The sequence below is a fragment of the Homalodisca vitripennis genome, chromosome 7 (assembly GCF_021130785.1).
Source record: "Homalodisca vitripennis isolate AUS2020 chromosome 7, UT_GWSS_2.1, whole genome shotgun sequence".
NCBI classification, from domain to species: Eukaryota; Metazoa; Arthropoda; class Insecta; order Hemiptera; family Cicadellidae; genus Homalodisca; species Homalodisca vitripennis.
Window position 1 is genome coordinate 121,170,347 of NC_060213.1, and position 17,644 is coordinate 121,187,990.

Genomic DNA, 17,644 nt, shown 5'->3' on the forward strand with positions numbered 1-17,644 from the left:
AGATGTAGTCTGCACGTTACAATGTTACACAGTGTATAAAACAATCTTGTTGAGAGCTCTGGTTTAATTAATTCGTCAATGTAAACTTCCCACATTCTCTTTATCTTTCAAACGTCAAGATTGATGAGACATCCATTTATAAAGCTATAAATCGTGAAAGTAATTTCTGTTTTCATAATTGAGTACTAAAAATTATTAAAATTTACTGTTCATCGATTGATTTAAGATAAATTTTGATTAGGAAATATATGTAAAGAACGTTAATAATATTTTATTAACAAAAAATAATAACGTTTTTTTCAATGTTATATAACCGGGTGGACACAAACACAGATACATGTTTACACGCTTTAAGCGCCTTTTTATAATAGTTTATAACTACAATTATGTTAATAATTACATTTCCAGCACTGGCGTGATTTATTTAAAATATTTGAATCCCCAATTATTAGAAATTTAATTTAATTTATCGATTCATGTTTTTTAAAAGAATTCGTTCTTAAAACTTTACTATAGTTAGCTCCATATAGAGTTGTATTTCCATTCATATAATGATTTAAAAGCTGTGTTGGAAACTTACTATAATATATAATATAAATATTGCTAACAGTGTGGAATAAAAGTTAAAATAATTTTTTTATATTAAGTAAATCTTTTAAACTTGTTTCAAAGAAGACTTCACTAATTAACGAGACAGTTACTTTTAATTTGTGTAAAGAGTTCGGTAAGCTTGTTATCTAAATTAAAGCTCTTAGTCTCAGGATATTTCAGTATCTGTATTTGATTTGAGTGCGGAAGAGTTGATTTATCGAGAAATTGAAAAATTATATATTAAACCCTAAATGAAATAAACTTTTTAAAAGCAAAAGCTGTTTTAGTTTGACGTCTAACTTCTGTAAACATTACATACATTTTCGTCGTGCATATTTCATTATTTTTAATGACAAATAACTATTATATAATACAATAAATTTAATATCGTTCAGTAGTAAGGAACCGTTGTGTATTAGTCCCTTCCTGAGAGAGTACCCAGAAAACACAGTTACCAAGATTTATACTGCGTTCTATGAAGACAACGGCACTCTGAAATGACAGTACTACTCTAGTCGAGAGAGTGTCAAAAGAAAATATTGTCTAGGTTTTAGACTGCGTTCCTTTAAGGAGGCAAGATTGGACATAATCGACCCAACCCTAGCCGTATAAATATCTTAATGACGCAGTTGCCAAAACTGGTACTGTGCTCAGTGGTTTGTTATTTTATCGAAACGATATGTTGAATTTGTATTGGTATACTAGTTTATATTTCTTCGTTTGCAATAATAGTATTGTATTAAATGATCTGATATTTGAGGGAGAAATTTAATATAGACCGGATACTAGACAAAATTTATAAAGAAATATTGTAACATAAGGTATTGACTGTAGCTAGTAAATATTGAACCGATGATTGTGATCAATGATAGTTAAGTTACATCAATAAACTTTTAAATCTCCAAAAGAATTATACCACTAATATTCTTGAGTGGATTTGTACCTAAGAATGCAACACGAGTTGGGGAAACTTCTACATTCCGTAGATAAAACTATAGCCTTACTCACGCTCTTCGGTAATGTCTTAACGCTGCTGTCCATAGCGCCAGACCTTGGCTGGTTGTCCTACACTGACTGTCAGAGATTGTCTGTTCTACACTGGCTATACGAGGATGGTTGTACTAGACTAATTGCCCGAGAGTTGGTGTCCTAGACTGATTCTCCGAGAGTAGCTGTCCTACACTGACTGTACGAGGGTGGTTGTACTAGACTGATTGTCGGAGAGTTCGTGTAGACTGATTTTCCGAGAGTGGCTGTTCTACGCTGGCTGTACGGGAGTAGTTGTACTAAACTGATTGTCCGAGAGTTGGCGTCCTAGACTAATTCTCCGAGAGATGCTGTTCTACACTGGCTATACGAGGATGTTTGTACTAGACTGATTGCCCGAGAGTTGGTGTCCTAGACTGATTCTCCGAGAGTTGGTGTCCTAGACTGATTCTCCGAGAGTAGCTGTCCTACACTGGCTGTACGAGGGTGGTTGTACTAGACTGATTGTCGGAGAGTTCGTGTAGACTGATTCTCCAAGAGTGGCTGTTCTACACTGGCTGTACAAGGGTGGTTGTACTAAACTGATTATCCGAGAGTTGGCGTCCTAGACTAATTCTCCGAGAGAGTCTGTTCTACACTGGCTGTACGAGAGTGGTTGTACTAAACTGATTGTCCGAGAGTTGGTGTCGTAGACTGATTCTCCGAGAGTTGCTGTTCTACACTGGCTGTACGAGAGTGGTTGTACTAAACTGATTGTCCGAGAGTTCGCGTCCTAGACTAATTCTCCGAGAGTTGCTGTTCTACACTGGCTGTACGAGAGTGGTTGTACTAAACTGATTGTCCGAGAGTTGGCGTCCTAGACTAATTCTCCGAGAGTTGCTGTTCTACACTGGCTGTACGAGAGTGGTTGTACTAAACTGATTGTCCGAGAGTTGGCGTCCTAGACTAATTCCCCGAGAGTTGCTGTTCTACACTGGCTGTACGAGAGTGGTTGTACTAAACTGATTGTCCGAGAGTTGGTGTCGTAGACTGATTCTCCGAGAGTGGCTGTCCTACACTGGCTGTACGAGAGTGGTTGTACTAAACTGATTGTCCGAGAGTTCGCGTCCTAGACTAATTCTCCGAGAGTTGCTGTTCTACACTGGCTGTACGAGAGTGGTTGTACTAAACTGATTGTCCGAGAGTTGGCGTCCTAGACTAATTCTCCGAGAGTTGCTGTTCTACACTGGCTGTACGAGAGTGGCTGTACTAGACTGATTGTCCGAGAGTTGGCGTTCTAGACTGTTTCTCCGAGAGTGGCTGTCCTACACTGGCTGTACGAGGGTGGCTGTACTAGACTGATTGTCGGAGAGTTCGTGTAGACTGATTCTCCGAGAGTTGCTGTTCTACACTGGCTGTACGAGAGTGGTTGTACTAAACTGATTGTCCGAGAGTTGGCGTCCTAGACTAATTCTCCGAGAGTTGCTGTTCTACACTGGCTGTACGAGAGTGGTTGTACTAAACTGATTGTCCGAGAGTTGGCGTCCTAGACTAATTCTCCGAGAGTTGCTGTTCTACACTGGCTGTACGAGAGTGGTTGTACTAAACTGATTGTCCGAGAGTTGGCGTCCTAGACTAATTCCCCGAGAGTTGCTGTTCTACACTGGCTGTACGAGAGTGGTTGTACTAAACTGATTGTCCGAGAGTTGGTGTCGTAGACTGATTCTCCGAGAGTGGCTGTCCTACACTGGCTGTACGAGAGTGGTTGTACTAAACTGATTGTCCGAGAGTTCGCGTCCTAGACTAATTCTCCGAGAGTTGCTGTTCTACACTGGCTGTACGAGAGTGGTTGTACTAAACTGATTGTCCGAGAGTTGGCGTCCTAGACTAATTCTCCGAGAGTTGCTGTTCTACACTGGCTGTACGAGAGTGGCTGTACTAGACTGATTGTCCGAGAGTTGGCGTTCTAGACTGTTTCTCCGAGAGTGGCTGTCCTACACTGGCTGTACGAGGGTGGCTGTACTAGACTGATTGTCGGAGAGTTCGTGTAGACTGATTCTCCGAGAGTTGCTGTTCTACACTGGCTGTACGAGAGTGGTTGTACTAAACTGATTGTCCGAGAGTTGGCGTCCTAGACTAATTCTCCGAGAGTTGCTGTTCTACACTGGCTGTACGAGAGTGGTTGTACTAAACTGATTGTCCGAGAGTTCGCGTCCTAGACTAATTCTCCGAGAGTTGCTGTTCTACACTGGCTGTACGAGAGTGGTTGTACTAAACTGATTGTCCGAGAGTTGGCGTCCTAGACTAATTCTCCGAGAGTTGCTGTTCTACACTGGCTGTACGAGAGTGGTTGTACTAAACTGATTGTCCGAGAGTTGGCGTCCTAGACTAATTCCCCGAGAGTTGCTGTTCTACACTGGCTGTACGAGAGTGGTTGTACTAAACTGATTGTCCGAGAGTTGGTGTCGTAGACTGATTCTCCGAGAGTGGCTGTCCTACACTGGCTGTACGAGGGTGGCTGTACTAAACTGATTGTCGGAGAGTTCGTGTAGACTGATTCCCCGAGAGTTGCTGTTCTACACTGGCTGTACGAGAGTGGCTGTACTAGACTGATTGTCCGAGAGTTGGCGTTCTAGACTGTTTCTCCGAGAGTGGCTGTCCTACACTGGCTGTACGAGGGTGGCTGTACTAGACTGATTGTCGGAGAGTTCGTGTAGACTGATTCTCCGAGAGTTGCTGTTCTACACTGGCTGTACGAGAGTGGTTGTACTAAACTGATTGTCCGAGAGTTGGCGTCCTAGACTAATTCTCCGAGAGTTGCTGTTCTACACTGGCTGTACGAGAGTGGTTGTACTAAACTGATTGTCCGAGAGTTGGCGTCCTAGACTAATTCTCCGAGAGTTGCTGTTCTACACTGGCTGTACGAGAGTGGTTGTACTAAACTGATTGCCCGAGAGTTGGTGTCGTAGACTGATTCTCCGAGAGTGGCTGTCCTACACTGGCTGTACAAGGGTGATTGTACTACACTGATTGTCCGAGAGTTGGTGTAGACTGATTCTCCGAGAGTTGCTGTTCTACACTGGCTGTACGAGAGTGGTTGTAGTAAACTGGTTGTCCGAGAGTTGGCGTCCTAGACTAATTCTCCGAGAGTTGCTGTTCTACACTGGCTGTACGATAGTGGTTGTACTAAACTGATTGTTCGAGAGTTGGTGTCCTAGACTGATTCTCCGAGAGTGGCTGTTCTACACTGGCTGTACGAGGGTGGTTGTACTGGACTGATAGTTGCCCGAGAGTTGGTGTCGTAGACTGATTCTCCGAGAGTGGCTGTCCTACACTGGCTGTACGAGAGTGGTTGTACTAGACTGATTGTCCGAGAGTTGGCGTCCTAGACTGATTCTCAGAGAGTTGCTGTTCTACACCACCTTAAGTGGTAACAATATATCTCAACCCTACTGAAATAAATAATGCAAAAAATAAAATTTAGACCCCTGGATGGAACCCCGGCTCGATTGAGCTTATCCAGGGTATGCTATACGTGCTATTCTCAACAGTAACTGGTTCGGTTGAGAAAAGACACGTCACAGGTTGTTACCAATTTTATAGGGACGAATACTTATATTTAGGATTTTCTTGAAAGAAAAAACCAGTTTAATAATGAAAAGTCAAATTTATTAAATGTTTACACTACTGAAGTTTTAGGAACTGATTATAAAGTTTCATTTACATGTGTACCTTGATTCAGATTACGAACAACCAATTTTGGAAAATGTACTTCCAGCATTATATCTCTTCATTGCCGCAACCTATAATTTATATGCCTTGGAAATGGAGTATTGTGAGTTGATATTCTCACTTTCAGGATCTCTGCTCAGAACAGATTTAATAAAACAACATTCCAAAATATGTATGAAGTTAAAATGCTGAGAGCCAACTCTCAACAGTGTTAAAGTTAACTCAGGGAGATAGAATAATTGAATTTATTCTGGCTTTGTATCAAGGAGGCGATCCGTATTACTAGTAAAAGAAATCTTTAATAAAGGGCACAAACGTACGCAAAACCTAATCAACTAAAACGTCTTTTGATGGAGAGGAACTTTGTTACTATTCAACAGTGGAAGGTTTAGAAAATTAGAGGAAAAATCTAAGTCGGTCTGATTAGCGCAACTGTCATGTAAGTGTAAATGTAAGTTAATTAATAGCTTATTTAACCATACATTTGGCATCACCATACGACCAGAAACACTTCAGACAAACTCTTAAGAACTGGCTACTGGATCGACCATTTTACTCGCTAAACGAATTCTATGGAAGGAAGACCTAAGGCCAACCAGACAACTAGACCTAAACCTTTATTTGTTGACACAATTACTAAATCTAAAGTTTATGTAAATTAAGATGATTTGACTTTGATTATACGTTTTCATTATAATGCATTATTAACAATTTTATTACGAATAAATGGATTATTGGTATCTATAATTTGAGTTTTGTATTTAATAAGATATATATATATATATATATATATATATATATATATATATATAACCAGAGTTCAGATACTTAGTAACATAATATGTTTTTATTTTGTTTACAAATATAACGAATTGCATTCAAACATTTATCTTGTTGTATGCCTTTCTGTTCTTTCTTTAATACTGTTTTAAAAACACTTTCCTGACGGAAGATTTGACTTAAATTAGTTCGGTTCTGTATCATTAGAACTTAAATTACACCATCTACTCGAAATAAATTATACCGACAGTATTGTAATGTATAAATTAGTGCAGGTGAGCGCCGTAAAGCCCAAGTTGTTTATTCTGTCTGACCTCGTAATTTGTATTTAACAAAATCTACACGTTCGTTGATTACACCCCGCACTTCGGGGAATCCCTCACGAAAGCCAGTTTGCAACAGAACAAATTAAATTGTTAAAACGAGTTTATTGTACCACTGAAGCGATGAGTAGAGTTTACGTGTGGATGTGATAACCTCACTCATTGATCTGTTCGCCTGTTAGTGCCCTCATCTACCTTTCCACATAGGAAGTTAAATTCGGTGGAGACTTTATATTAACAAAAGAATCCAACTATTAATAAATTTCGGACTAGGGGTAAAAATAAACCTCAGCTGTAATTAGTGAACTTTGCACGAGTCGTCTCCTATTTTATATTATAAATTACATAATAATGATATATGCAATTAAGTTTAAGTGCTTTCAAACCTTCGTTAGGGTAAATGCGTTTATAGTTTTTAAACCTAGTTTTGTATTGTCAAACCGTACTCAAGATTTGTTATCGTTTTCAAAAATAAAACGGTTTTATGAAGTGAAGGTATTTTGCCTGCACTTATTTAACTCTTTCTTTCCAAGTTCTAAACCACCCCTAATTTACATCTAGTTGTTACCTTTCATCATGCACAAATTAAATCGCAATAGTGTTGACAAAAAAAAAATGGAATAACATAAATACACTATAAGTATAAAAAGTGTAAAAAATAAATTAAACAAATGTTATGCAGTCACACGTGCGAAAGAAAAGACATGACGTGGTTGCCATAGGCAAAACAAAGTTTTTCAGTAATAATGGCAATAAACTTACAGTGATAAAAAACAACCATGCTGAGAAGTTCCAACGCTACAAACTGATTGTTCCCCCATTAAAAATGATATTTAAGTAATAATTTAAAAAGTTATTACTTGTTTAGTATTTTAAATACGCCAGAAAACACAATATAATAAAATACAAAAATTGTAATAAGATAAACTTATACTGCCGTAATTTCTATGTTGATTGACCCTTGTTTTTCACATATATTAGGATCACGAGTTTACCTTTTAAGAACGTTTTCCAAGCATTTTATTAAATTACGAAAACTCCCTGTTTCGTGTTTAGATTCAGTAATTTCAATCATTCCACAATTTAGTTCTTAGATTACTCTCAGTATAATCTTGGAATGAATATCACAATAATACCCATTCCAGAGCAGAATATCAAGGACACTAAGCAAACAGAAATGTCATTTGATTTCGTCTACAAGTATATACATGTGTGTATTTGCGCTGCACAATGTACCTGAAACGAATTGGAAATGTTACCATCTCTTCCCACCATAGCTTCATAACACAGAAAAACTCCGTTTCTCCGTATCTGCTTTGGAACCGTATATAAAATATCGTAGTGCACACAATTGTGCATCTGATGAGACAATAAGAACTTCATCTTCATTTAGATTGCATCTAATATTGTAGTAAAATGAAATAAAATCAAATCAAAAATGTCTTTGTATATAGAGACGAAGTTGTGACAAAAAGGCCTCTCTTTCACTGAACCTTGAATTATGCTTTAAGTATTCTATGTGTCTCTAATATATAAGCGACGTAAAGTGTTCTTTTTCAGCGTCTTCATCACAGAATGTGTTATCTCTTCAGACGTGCTTAGACTCAAACATTTCAGGAATCAGGTCTGTGATAACGTCAGGTTTGTATGTTCCACCAAATGAAAAGGGAAATTTAAGCTAAACTAAAACTCGCTAAATGGTATGGGTAGTAACTGTTCATTTATCCAAGAAAAGACCTTTCCCAAAATTAAAAATCATTCCAAATGACTCTATGTTCCTACGATTGTAGGATACTAGACAGTTCACCTCTATTGCCATTCAACTGACTTCCATTTTGGTTGTTACCGTCGATGATTGTAGTACATGAAGTGTTTAAAGGTTTAAGAGTAGTGCCTACTGCCATAAATATAATGATACAATAAGTATAATACATATAATGGTATATAAAAAATTAACCTAAAAGTTAAAAAAAAGTATCTACTAACTCAAACACTACATAATTTTATACTCTGTGGCAAGATATATTTCAAATTTAATGAGTACACATACTTCGATGAATTACATTTTCAATCGGGTTAGCATAATAATACTGTATGCTAAACACTAAATACTGTATAATACTGTATTCAATAATGGCTCCTTAGATTATGCAATTTATTACTGGTCCTATATGTCTCAATACATTGTACAGGTCCTGTACAGGATATGCAATTTAATATTGTAGAGGACGAGTTATTTTAAGGTTAAATAGAAGCAAGCATTTTCATTAATCTTATTTTCATTTCGCTAAGCCTTTAAGTGTATTAAAAAATGTAAAAATTCCTTCTCAAAATTCACAATATGGATATTGGACTTTGCAGCAGGAAAAACTCTAAAATTTGAAGCAAGATGTACTTGCAGGGATGTGGCACATGTTTGTCTAATTTTAAACGAGTAATAAATAATTCTGAAAGAACTGTAGGAATTCTGGATCTTACAGTACACATTATCTTGCTCTCAGCACTGCAATGTAATAACTTTATATTTCAGTTTTACGAAACAAATGAGTTAATGTATTAATAATAAAAAAGTCAAAGTAATTTACTAAGCTTGGTACTAAGCTCAATATTTAAATTAAAAATACGAAAGAAAATAGGGAAATCAATTATGTGTATAGTCGTAAATTATAGAATTGTAAGGAAACACGTTATTTAATTCCTACAGCGAGGATCAGAGTTCAGGTCGAGAGCGGTTATATAATAAACATGGATTATTAATAAAAATTGCCCACCCCAATTCGATTTTTAAGACATCCAACATAAATAAATATGGATTTTTAAGAATAATCTTTCTCTTTTCTAATTGCTTTGTTTATTTATAAGTCACTTCGTGTGTTATAATTTAAAAATTATTAACACAATATTAATACGTTACGTTTTAAGGATATAAGTATTTCTTATATTGTAGAACGTTTTCACACAAAAAGTAGGAAGATAATAAAATCTATTCAACATACTAGTATTTGGATCTTTAAACCCTACAGTAAAATTAAGAATAATGATAACACAATCAGCTGGTATTTATTGTGATGAATATAGTACAATTATACGAAAAGTATAGTTCGAGTTCTATTTAGAAGATTGAGCCAGTTACAGATTTACTCTATTATATGCTAGGTTTAAATATATCAACCAACTGAAACTTTGTTTCACTATATTATCTTAGTTAATTCCATGTCTTTCACAGTATTTTATGTTAAACATATATAATATACTTTAAAAATATTTATGGTTCATAATTTGTTTTGATGGATTTCACAATTTGATTACCATTTGTGTATAGGCGCAATAATTTCATGTCCAAACACGAATATATTTCAGTTAATGTACTGTAACTAAATAACATCATTAATTGAATGGATTAATATTTATAGTTTACGAATTGATTTATTATCCATCAGCTTTGTAATTGGCGATCGCAGGCTTCAAATGCTTTTGAATGTGATAAAAACATAATTTAAAATATTACATGAATATTATAGATCACCTAAAATGTAAAATAAATCCTGATTAATATGTTCTCTATTATAAACCAACATTTACAGTAAATGTTCTCAAATGCTATTAGATCTGTAATATTGACATTTTGTTATAATTTTTAAAGTTGAAGATTATTTAAACAGATCGCTCTATATAATACTGTTCTCTATTATAAACCAACATTTACAGTAAATGTTCCCAAATGCTATTAGATCTGTAATATTAACATTTCGTTATAATTTTGTGAGTTGAAGATTATTTAAACAGATCTCTCTATATAATACTGTTCTCTATTATAAACCAACATTTACAGTAAATGTTCCCAAATGTTATTAGATCTGTAATATTAACATTTCGTTATAATTTTGTGAGTTGAAGATTATTTAAACATATCTCTCTATATAATACTGTTCTCTATTATAAACCAACATTTACAGTAAATGTTCCCAAATGTTATTAGATCTGTAATATTAACATTTCGTTATAATTTTGTGAGTTGAAGATTATTTAAACAGATCTCTCTATATAATACTGTTCTCTATTATAAACCAACATTTACAGTAAATGTTCCCAAATGTTATTAGATCTGTAATATTAACATTTCGTAATAATTTTGTGAGTTGAAGATTATTTAAACAGATCGCTCTATATAATACTGTCAGTATTGTTTAATGCCCTGTTTACTGTGTACGACTCATTAGCTGATGATAATGATATTTAACAGTGAAAGAGGGATTAAACAATAACTATACGTTACTCGTGTATAAATCAGTGGTAGAAATTAAAAGCTATTCACTTCCTTGTGTAATTTAAAACAGGTTAATAATAAGCACTCCTTATGAACTTATAATACTATGGTTTTTTCCTTTTGCTTCTTTAGTCGTTTTGTATTATGTATCTCAATCTTAAGAAAGGAATTTGAGTTCGTAGAAAAAGTTTTTTTAACTAACACTTATGCAAAAGCTTTGATATGAAACTTTTGAAGAGCAAAATTTTGGTAATAATATCTCAAAAAATAAAAAAAAAAATATTTTTATCTTTTTAAAATTGTCTAAGAAAACAATAGCTAAACTAAAGTACTGTAGGTTAATAAGTGCATCAGCTGAAAAAATGGCACTAAATGGAATAAAATGTTATTTAATTAAATCGAATACATTTGTATTCAAAGCACTAGTGTTACGTTTATTACGAGTTTCCCTAATTAAAGTTACCTTCGTGAATAAGGAATACAAAGCTACAAAGAACATCGCCAGTGGAGAACTCGATGTAACTACTAGCCCACGTTTAAATCCAATTAGTTTACCCATTAAGAGTGAATCAATTTATTCATTGTCATAAGTTTGTTATTCATTGAAACAACAGCAAACACGTAAGGCAAAATGGAAAAGCTTCATGATATTATACAGTGGTCACGCTGTACAATCAAAGTGCGAGAATTGTAATATTGCTTCATAAATCTGCTGTTACTTGCTTATGGGTTTCTTTAGTATATTTGTGTCAAGGGATAAATAACTCCTTGTATGCGTTGAGTTACATATGAAACAAAATGTTTAGGAAGGTATTGAAACATTATTCATGTACAAAGGTTATTTAGAGATACTCTGTGATATTGAAGCTTTAAAAATTAATACAATATGAGTGTAGAGAGCGCTGCCATGAGCTTGTTTTAGGTAAATGGATTAATCAATTTACAGCTCTTCGTGTTTACTCTGTGTTTCGAGCCTTGTACAACAATATTACATTGCATACATTAATGTGATATCTGAGTATATTGAATAGAGACGTGAGAATTTATTAGCTCCAGGACTTAAAATATTCATCGTATATATTATATATTTCCACAAGCAATTTGCCTGTATCAGAGTAGCTATATATGAAAGGTGAGTCGAGGCTTTTGGGCACGCTTCTCTTGACATACTGTTGGTTGATGTATGTTTATTTTGTGTGTTTAAAACCTTTTATTTTCTTTAACTTTCACACTGTCATGTGTTGGTTTTGATACATTTTTGCTGAACTAAACTAAATAATAGTATTTGGCCAGTTGAAACCTTGTCGTCTTCTTTTATTGAAACACTTAACTTGCGTAATTCCGTTTTGTTCCAAATACTGTGCACTGAAAAGCGCAGTATATACGTTCTTATCTTGGAGCATATGTGAGATAAGGGTTAAAAATTTAAAAAAATTAAAAATTGTATTTTTATTATAATTGCAGTTTTAACAAGAAATTCATGGATGAAAAAAAAACAACTATTCAATTTTAGGACAGAAGAACACAAACAACATCAGAATTATGCTAAGAGAAGACTATGAAATGTCACTTAAATTTTGGCAGAGGTTCATCGTTTCAATATTGTGATGACGCCAACACTATATATCAGGTTCATCATTTCTTTATAATGAAATTAATCAACTTTTCATAAATTAAATTAGAAAACCAAACGATCAGTAAGTATCGGTCTAGATTATAATGTTTTTGTACCAAGTTTTGAAATTAAATAAAAAAGGAAACTTACATATATATCTAGAGATTTAATGGAGATTTCTAACAAATCAATGCGGAGGTACAGTATGGTTTTAAGGTCACCTAGAATAGACAAATAATAAAAAGGTCAATCCCAGATAGCTTTTCGTATAGTGTGCAACGAGTTAAAAGGATCTTAAAGTCTGGAGGGGGCCAAGTGAGTTAACTACTATTATTCAAAGCTGAAAATGTTGCATTTCAGTGCAAATGTTTTGAAAGCAATGTACTCTTACTTAATGTTTAGTTCATACAGTTTAATTTAGTGTTATTTTTTTAAATAACAGAATTATTGAACTAAAGATTATAAAAGTTTTAAATATATAAATGTTTCTTTCAAAAATTTATTTTTGGAAAATCATCTTGGGGGCATAGCCCACATAGTTCTTCACCTAGATCCGCCTCTGTGAAGTTAATACATAAAATGATTCCTGGCCCACTCACAGTCTGGTGTGAATCGATTATTTTAAGCTCGATTTTAGTTATGTGTTAGGTTATTTATCCACCTGAGGAAGAGATCAGTTTGCAGATCTCAAAATGTAGTGTTACCGATTTTTTTGTATATTTAAATAATCACAATTGCCCGAAAAATCATTTTTCCTTTAGTGTATATATTCATTCAAACAATGCCATATTTTGCAATAGCAGCAATTTACGCCTTATAAAACATCAATATTTTGTCTGAATATCTTTTCTTCATATTGTATTTTTTTATAGATTACTAATCGAATGTAAATACAATTCTAAAGTACATCTGGAATATTTATAATATTATTAATTAGTGAAGAAAATGATAAAAAAAGTATATTTTAGAGTTACTAAAACAATATCATAGATTATTTGTTATAAAACAAAATGGACGCGTCCTGGCTTAATCGTTTAGCGGGGAAGTTGGTTTTATCGCGGCAATTGAACAATTTACTATCCTCACTAGACATTGTCAGTGTGAAAGCGTCAATACGTCATTTATTTGTGATAATCGACAATGTTCTTGATTTATTGGTTCACTTTTTCTCAGCAGCAGAAACATGGTTTGCTCTTCAATAATTGTGGTATTTAAGTTATTTATATTGTCACTAGTTAAAGAAAATTATGTTACCAGCTGTTTAAATAATAATTCTCTACTTCCTGCAGATTTCTAATGTAACTTCACTGAAATCTGGAAGCCGTATACAATCTGAATTAGTTTGATAGTCTATAATTGCGTCACATGGATTTATAATTTTCGTAAATGTGTAAAAAATTAAACGACCGTATAATATTCTTAAAAATGTTAAACTTAAATAATATAACTACTAATTAACCACTTATGCCATTTTCAATGTATTTATAACTAAAAGGACATTCGTCCATTTACAAGTCAAAATTTAGTTTTAAAAATGGTACACTTTTTTACTTTTAGAGTCAAAATAAAATGTAATTGTACATGCATCATTCATAGTCAACCGGAGCTCCTCCACACGTGATGTGAGGACCAAAAAATTGGCCTGAACAAATCACATATTTAAGATTATTTTCCCATTACATAAGTTTTACATCCCAATTACATTTCACATGGAGACTAATTTGTGACAAAGACTCGTGTTCAAGAACGTGAATGTTTTTATAAACAATAATGAAACGTTATTTATTCAAACATTCTTTTTTTCTCTTGGACCATGTCGTGTTTGTACACGTAAAAAGTGCTGGTAGGAAGGAGATTAACTATTTCAGATAAATCCATCTCGTTGCCACTAGTAGTATATCGGTGTAAACAAGAATTTATGTTGTTGCATTTCTCGTCAACTCTCTCTAGACTAGCAAAAATATGTTAATGCTCTAAGTTTCTGTTATATTCGTGCATACATTTGAATCTGTATTGGGATTGTAAAGTGAATATAACTAGATCTGCAAAGTTTCACATTCCAATGTGATTTTACCCAAGATGCTGACCAAATGAGTAAATGAACTTATTGCTAGTATTTTTATACTGTGACAAAAGTAAGTGAATGCTTTGAATTTAAGTAAGTAAAATATTATGACTTCTGGAATACTTCTGGTAAGTAATACGTTTTCTGAACGTAGCACAGTAATTTTAAAATCCAATACAAACCTTTAGAGAATATCTCAAAATTCTATATTATTTCCGTTCGAAAGAAACACTTGTCATAAAAGTAGAGGAAAGCAAAACTTGACGGTAGCAGTAAAATGCTTCAAGGATAACACCTCACTGGATCATGATGAATTTAAAAATTTGTTTCAGAGTACCGTACCTTTGCGTTTTTTAAGATTATATATAATATTAAGATAAGGTATTTATTTATTTTTAAAATTAAAAATTTAATTTAAAATTGGATAGTTGACTGGAATTAACGTAATATTTTTACCAATTCATGTGAATTATTTGAAACCGTCCCACTACAGGTACTGATTAAACAGTAAAAGATATGAAGAGATAATTCTTATCAAATAATATAAATTGGACACACTTAAATTCAACCGTCAGAACTTCAATATTACTTCAGCGTCAGCTAACCACATAATGTGTCGGTCATTAGGCTGAGAATATCGTGAAATATTTAGTAATCATGATTTAATAACCATAAAATAGTCTAGTTTTATTTAAAAATGTATTATTACAGTATTTTTTTTCTCGTACTCAACCAGAAATTTCGGTTATATCAGTTTTTTTATTCCTCAGAAATAATTCTAACAATATTACGTTGCAGCAACGTATTTAGAACTCAAAACTGTTAGAAAATTAAAAACTGTAGAGCGCTTGGAGATATCTCTGTACACTGTGTTTACTTTGGAATCTTAAACTATCTCACAATTAACTTAACTAAAATGTGTAGCGGATGATAGTATTGGCAGTTTCGTCACTGGGTAGTTGGTTGGTTAGTAAAACTCTGGCCAAAACTACGCTACAGTCCAATTACATCAAAGTCAGCTTTGTAGCGGATATTATTACTGGCAATTTCGCTTTGACAAATATCGACTGACGAAATCTTTACATCAATGCAAAAATATATTAAGAATTGAATCGTACGAGGAATATATCGTCACAGCGTATTTGGAACATGAATGAGGGAATTAAAACTCTGCAGTATAACGCCGTACTTTACGACTGCACTTGCTTTCACCCAAAGACTATCTTTGCTGTGCCTTGAACTCGTGAATTGTAAGATCAGAAGAATAAGTTGACCTCAGAGTAGAATTGGATTCTATGAAGGGGTTAAGGCTGACTATCGATGTATAATAGAACTGTATGAGGCGCTGCGTATACTGTAAAAGGTTCAGCTGCTCCGTAGCTCCCCCTACCACCTGTAGGCAACAGAGTCTGGTGTAGGCTTAGCGTCTTATGGCATGTGTCTCGAACTCCGTCCGTTTTATAGGTTTTTTCATGCTTGTAAAAATGTTTTTTCTTTCAGAAGCTTTAGTATAAAAACCTAAACCACTAAGTTTATTATTTTACTGTACACCTAAAATTACCTGTCAATGATACAACTTGAAACACAAGTGCCTCACTAGCCAGTGTCTCAGGAGAATCTATTCGCACATTACTGTCCAATGTGACATAACCACAGTTTTTACCCTCATTTTGGTCCTCTAAAATCTGCTTTCTAATGCTCATGGCATGAAAACTAAATTATCATGTATCAAGTAAGGCACCTTGAATCAGTACCTGCCAAACAACTGTAAACTTCAAAACAGATGTGCAGCAAGTGTGTGTAAACTGAGGGTAGGAGCGCCTTCTTGCCTCCAGGGGGGTGGCGGAGGTGTCAGTGGCCGGTGGACCGTTTAGTGCGTTTCCGCGCCTTCAGTCAGCGATCTAGTTCTATTATACATCGATGAGGCTGACTCCTCTCTCAAGAGGTTAAGGTTGTTTGCAGGAACGTATAGAATTGGAATTTAGGATTTTTTCTGCAGCCCAAACAACTATTAAAATTCTTCTTCTCCATATGGGCATCTATTTTCATCTGGATATATCGAGTAAAGTTTGATATTTATTTTAAGGTTTATTCGTATAAAACGAATTTTGAATTTATAATGGTTAGTGTCATGTAATGAGACATAGCGGAGCGTTAGAGAAGTACATATTTGAGAACGAAATAACCTATGTGCTTGAAATCAAGAGGGAACTTAATTAGTGCATAGGCAAGATCGAGTTTGATGACGGTACATTTTTGATAGAGGATGCTGTCGATCTGGCTAGGATGTCGTCAAGGGTACATCCTTTTCCTTTAAAATGCTGTGGATCCAGCAGTTCTAGCATGATTACAGACCCTTAAACTGTTGTACTGTTTGGGATAATTAGGTCAAGCCAGGTTAGTGGACATTGGGATATTCTACAGCGATGTCATTTAGATAACGACCACAGCCACGATACATGGTCTGGCGTACTCTTACCTCATTTTAAGAGGTCATCGCTTTTTTATTCTAAGCTGTTTCATTAAGCAACCGATTATGAAAAAATTAAAGGTTTACTTGGATAAATTATAATACCAATTTTCCCTATACATTTAATTATTTTGATTTTATGTAGAACTTTATTAGTAAGTTGGTCATATTACTAGTCACAGATATCATCGCTGTTTATTATAATAGAAAATCCCATTAATTAGTCTTAATTCTTACCTACTTGAACTTATAAATATGAATTCATTGTTGTACAGAAAATTTTAAGCGGTAATATTTATTTGATTTCTTTTTGACTACACGAAAACTGGATTAGTAGCAGTATAATTAATATTTAGACTGTTATATTATTTAATATATATGAACGCAAAACATCAAATCTTTAATTCTTCACGCTCTTTGGAATATTTAAAACAGGTATATTTCATGGAGTTTTAAATATTCATAAATAAAATAATCGTAGTGTTAATTTAAACACTGTTTAAATATTAAATAAGTACACGACGTTAATCCTATAACGGATAAAGTTTGACTTGGCATTACCATACCAATATTAATCTCTCACCCTGATACAGCAAGTTATTGAAGCTCATAACCGAATTTCAAATGCAAGTCTAGTCTAAATTCAACAGACGTACAATAATAATCTCATCTTGATACAGCATGTTACTGTAGCTCACCACCACCTCGCCTGGAAGTAAGAGTTTCATACGACAATTGGAACTGGCATCACCAGACCTTCAATAATTCTCTCATTCAGATACAGCATGTTACTGAAGGTTACTACCACCTCGCCCGGAAGTAAGAGATTCATACA